This window comes from Festucalex cinctus, chromosome 1 (assembly GCF_051991245.1).
Source record: "Festucalex cinctus isolate MCC-2025b chromosome 1, RoL_Fcin_1.0, whole genome shotgun sequence".
Lineage (NCBI taxonomy): Eukaryota > Metazoa > Chordata > Actinopteri > Syngnathiformes > Syngnathidae > Festucalex > Festucalex cinctus.
This window is the reverse complement of record NC_135411.1, coordinates 33170765-33176829: the sequence shown is the minus strand read 5'-3', so window position 1 is coordinate 33176829 and position 6065 is coordinate 33170765.

Genomic DNA, 6065 nt, shown 5'->3' with positions numbered 1-6065 from the left:
TATATTTGGAGCGCAACTATGTTCATTTTCTCTATGTTTAGCCGGCGTGTGTCACTTTTAAGCACTTTAACCCTCTGCACTCCGCATTAAAAAGCAATGAACACTCCAGCGCCCCGGCTTACAGGCCTCATTTGGGGGGCTCACGAGAGATTAGGGCATCGTTCGGGGCGTCACTGTCAAAGCCAGATGGAGAGGCTTGGCTGGTGGGCGGCAGTTATTCACTGATTGCTCATGGCATTTGGCTTCTGATTGGCCTAAGCTGCCCAAAGACGACCGTCTGAACATGTTGATCATCTGCATCAAGTTAAACGCACACATGACCAATCACCAACAGCTCGTCCCTGGGAGGTCCTAAACAGATGCTGATTGTTATCAGTGCGCTATTATTAGTACTAAACTGGTGCCTTGACTTACAAGTTTAATTCGTTCCATACTTGAGGTCACAACTCAATTTAATGGTGCAGTATATCAAATGACTTTAGCCTCTTAAATTGAATTGGAATCCCATTCATCCATTGCAGCCCCCCAAAATAGAATTTTCTGCATTGTTTTTAATCAAGAAAATAGCTCAGTTTTATATAAAAACAAAATATACAATACAATCGATACAATAACAATACAATAATGTGTTGAGGAGCTTTATTTAGACAATCATAATGACTTGATGCCACCATGGAGTCTTGGTGCCAAGGTATTGTGTTGAAGTAAATTGAGAAGCTTTATATAAACAAAATTAGCACATTGGCGCCATCTTTGTTTTTGCAAGAAACCTATGTTGAAGTCAATTGAGGTGTTTCACTTAGACAAAAGTAGTGCTTTGGTGTCATTTTGTTACCATGGAACTTTTTAAATCGAGTGTTAAATGACATTAGTTGATGACATTAAATGACGTGATGATGGATGACACGATCCTAAATATCATTAGACAACAGGAAGAAAATTAAAATGCAATTGATGATATTACAGTAGACTTGTCACTGTGTTGTATGTCACAGTTTCAGATGACATGATGTTCCATGACATGGCATGACACAACATGATGTAAAGTGACATGATGTTGTGTAAGGGGGGTCGCAGACACTAAGTGGCTGTCATTCAACTGGTCACTTGAAGGTCTGGTGACAGCTGCATTGATTGTGTCGCTCTCAGGCCAAGACCTGCTCCCCACAACACAAACACACATACACGACCCAATACGGTGATCATCTTGAGCCAGTAAAACGTTTCAGAGCAAACATTCCTGAAAAGTCAGAGGTACACGTGGCAAAAGTACTCACATTCTCTACTTGTAGAACATAATGCCTTTTATTGTCACTATACCTGTTACAATAAGATTGAATGCAGTTAGTTGTCTAGTGCAGACATATATATAAGACTAAAAATATAAATATAAGTAAAACATGTAAAACATTTACCACAAAAGATAAGTTAAAGAATATACTGTAATTGTGGCCTAAGTCGTAGTATTGCTCATAATATGGAACCAGGAACACATGACAAAAACACCAAACACAGACAAGACAATCACACCCCCCAAAAAAAACAAAAAACAAAAAACAAAAACAAAAAAACAAAAAAAAAATCCCAACCCTACAGAACCAAAACATGACAGGTTGAAAGTAGCTTTCAAGAAAAAAATAATAATAATTGGCCCTTTCCTTTTGTGCACTGAAAAGTGATGTACTGTGGGAGGCGAGGGCGGCACGGTGATCGAGTGGTTAGCATGTCCGCCTCCCAGTTCTGAGGACTCGGGTTCGAGTCCAGGCTCTGGCCTTCCTGGGTGGAGTTTGCATGTTCTCCCCGTGCCCGCATGGGTCTTCTCCGGGTACTCCAGTCTCCTCCCACATTCCAAAGACTTGCATGACAGGTTAATTGGGCGCTCTGAATTGTCCCAAGGTGTGCTTGTGCGTCTGGATGGTTGTTCGTCTCTGTGCCGTGCGATTGGCTGGCAACCAGTCCAGGGTGTCCCCCGCCTACTGCCCAAAGCCAGCTGAGATAGGCTCCAGCACCCCCCGCCACCCTTGTGAGGAATAAGCGGTCAAGAAGATGGATGGATGGATGGATGGGTGGATTTCCATGTGCTGAATTTGAAACAGCAAATAAAATCTTGCCAGTTGGAAATAAAGTTAAACTAAAAACTGAGCTGAATGAACAACACTGGCGAGTAGCATATGTGGGAGGCGGCGGGGGCTGGGTCGTGGGGGGTGTGGGTGGGGCGCGGGGAGGTCCTGGGGGGAGGGGGGCTGTGGGCCGGTGGGCGCCGTGGGGGCCTGCCCGGGCCCTGTTCTGGTGCATTGGGTTTGGGGCACGAGCCGTGTCGGGGGTGCTCTGGGTTGGCTCTCCGGCTGGTGGCCCCCGGGAGGCCCGGAGGGTTGTGTCGTGGCGTTGCCGCGGCTTGTGGGGCCCTGGGAGGGCTGCGCTTGCCTTGTTGGTCAACGGAGGTTCTTATACATGCCAGATCCATCACACCAGCATCTACTGAAATTCAAACAGAATTCGCTTCTCCCTCCCACTGCTTGTTGAATCAGTGGAGACTGGTGTCTATGGATTTCACTCTGCTTCATCTATCCTTCCCTCCTTCCTCCCTTTAGTTTTTACTCTGGTCTCTTAGGATCTCCTAACATTGCTCTCACAAGATGAATTCTCGCGGTATTTGTGAGTTTACAAACTCCGGATATGGCGGAGAATACATCTTGTGGTTTGGACCAATCACAGAGCGACATTGTGCTTGGGGGCGGGATATGTAACTGTGACGAAACCAGGAAGCTAGCGCCAACACGGGGGGGCTAACAAACAAACCTAACATGGACGAATGGACGCTACAATTAATTCTGTTCTTGCAGATTTACTCATCATTTCCTTGTTCAATGCTGAACAGCGAGAGGCACTTTGTGCATTTCTGGTAAGATGTTTGTGCTTCTCCCCTCTTCGACAAGCACGAAGACGAAATTTTCACCCGTGGCCGTGATTGGTTAAAACAAACATGTACAATGCCGCATCATCCAATCAGCTCGAATTATTGTACAGAATGTCTCGCCTTTCCCAAGCAAAATACCGTGGAGAGGTACCAGATGGATATTGCGGAGAACTCCCTTGAGTGAAGCACAATATCAATCTGGCTATTGCCAGGTTAGATATCTGCCTAATCTGTTGAAATTTAGAGTTTCTGAGGTTGGTGTAAGATTCTGGTTTTGTAACCATGTGGGTGGCAGATGGTGTTTAGTTGGTGCTTTGATACATCTTTCTTTCCTTTGACCTTTCCTCTGGTCTCCTGACCATAACTTCACGACTCTGGCAAGACTCTGAAGTATCCGGTTAAGGTGAAAGGTAATGGGATTTTTATTAGGTTTCAGGTGACATAATGAGCACAAATTCACACAAATTCACATGCACGCACACGTGCGGAGGTTGAAAGAAAGTAACAAGCTGATTTTGAAAGCAAACATGAACCAAGCGGTTCACAAATTAAAGTTAAAGGAATAGTTCGCTGAACGCTGTCAGGGGTAAGTCAGTGCTGATCGCACACACTGGAGGTGAGGATGAAATAGAGATTCATGTCAAAAAAGCCAAACTATCCCTTGAAGTACAGCAACAAAGTTGGCTCGCAAGAGAAAACAAAAAATTGCCCGACCTCAAAACTTGTTAATCAACGCTTGAAATCGAGTCATTTTATTCAAGCTTATTCTCAAACATACAATACACTCTTAAAATTTGTAAATTAACGTTAATTTGCATGGAATAACTTGGAACAAAACAAGAAACAACAAAAACGTGGAAGAATTTGTTGTCGCCAAAATAAATAAAGGACAGATGCCTGAAAAAGTGGTCATAAGTACAGTACTCAAGTATTTGGACTTGGTTACTTCTCAGCCATACTGCAAGTGAGAGTCGCATTTGAAACCATTGAATCGTCTGTTCTACCTTCTAATGACTGAAGCGACTTATTAGGCGCGGATTGTCCGGCAGACAGTGAGAATGACTTTTTGAAAGGCGGTGATTAGTTCAGAAGTTGAGGCGCTCCGTGTCGGGTCAGGGCCAAAAAAAGAGAATGTTTGTGTTACTAATCCGCCTTCCAAAAGAGGAACGTAGCAGCTGCGCAACTCGTCTAGTTATTTTAATACTTCAACAGTGGAACGCTAACAGGATGGGCTAACAGGACTGGAAACTTTCTTTTTTTGTTTGTTTTTACATCAGAATTCCTGGCAGACAGATTTTTAGAAACTACGACATCATCCCCTTCACGTTTCAGACATTCAGAAGCAAAACATAACCATGTCCAGTGCTTTCAACTCTGTGATGTGCATTTTACAATTTGACCCTCATTACTTATATGTACACACACGCACACATTAACATGAAATTAATCAACCTTGAATATTTTCTGTTTTCTGAATTGCCGTGGTACCAAATGTGATTTTAAGAAAAAAAAAAAAATAGCACTGTGGACTGTGAATCCCACATATTTGCACCAATTAGGGAAATATTTTTGGAATCTGTCATCCAGTATTCGCTGAAGAAAACGTCTAATCCAGTGGTGCCCAAGTTTGGTCCTCGAGAGCCCCTATCCAGCCTGTTTTCCATGTTTCTCTCCACTAACACACCTGATTCATGTTCCGGATCGTTATCAGGCTTCTGCAAAGCTTGCTGATGAGCTGGGAGACATGGAAAACAGGCTGGCTAGGGGCTCTCAAGGGCTGGACTGGCACCACTGGTCTAATCCATAGGTGTCAAACTCCGGTCCATTGTCCTCCAGGTTTTGGATGTTTCACTTCTTCAACACAGCTGATATCTGATCAGCTCATCAGCAAGATTGATTGGAATCACCTTGTGTTTTGATTTCATAAAAAATACACGTTAAAGGTCGATATTAAAAGCTAGCGGCAGTAGAAAATCAGACTTCCCAGAATGCCAAGCGTGTTCGTTTTTTAGTGAAAGAACTACTTTTACAACGGCAAATTAAAAGCAAGTCAATGTATTTCTGGTCAGAGAAGTCTCTACATTTCAGAGCTCTCGGTCAATCTAGTCTCTAGCAAAGAAGATGTAGATTGACAAAGTTGATCTATTCCGGGACACCACTTCTTAGACACCTTTTCAAAGCAGAAGTGAGAGTTGTCTGATTGGTCCACTGCCCTTTCTCGTTGCCGTTGAGATGCAGAAGCTGGGTGAATTCCAGTTGATGTCAGACGCTTCCTGTGTTCGCTTGCCAGCCATTTATGCACAAATACTTCATTTTTAACAATGAGTTTTTGGAACTGTTTTGCCTCGCTAGTTGCAAATTTGCAATACTGTACTAGCTTCCTCGAACAGAGCACGCAGAAAAGCACCTGGCTACCAAAAGGCTTGCCGTCACCACCTCTTTCTTCGATCCACACCAAGCACCATTTGTTTTTTTAGACCGTTATCAACGACATCTTCTCCCTGGCTTCATGAATTCATCTAGTCTCCATTTTTCTGTTCTCATTTCGGTAAAACAACCGTGGCTTAGGTGCTGGGGTCAAGACCACTAGGAGAAAACGTTACGCAATTAACTCGGGCCACTTGGCAGAGAAAAAGTTATGTTAGCATATTGTCTCTATTTGGCGAACACTGAAAACATATGCAGCACCAAAATATGCATAATTTCCGGCTGTTCATTCATTAGCTCATTTTCTATTATTCACAAACCGTTCTCCCTCGAATTTGCTTGAACGCAGCATCAACTTGTCACGTTGATACTACACAAACGCCGGAGATCTGGCACGGTGCCGCCTGGCCTGCAGTTGGCTCAGGATCTCACCCTTGTGATGAGGTCATCACATCACGCAAGCAGTCCGTGACATCAGCGCTTCAAGGGTCAAAAGCCAAACAGATTGGTCATGTGACAGCTGTTGTCACACATTAAAGAGGTTGCGCATCGTCTATAAAGGGGGGTTGTGTGTTTGGCGCATGCTTCTTGCACTTGTTACCTCAAATGAACTTTTTTTTTGTTGTCATGTTTGTAAGGCAGAAGAGGCACTTCTGCCAAAATGTCAGCCTTGGCTGCAAGACACAAAGACTGCAAGTGCCTTCAGCAGGTTTATGATGAG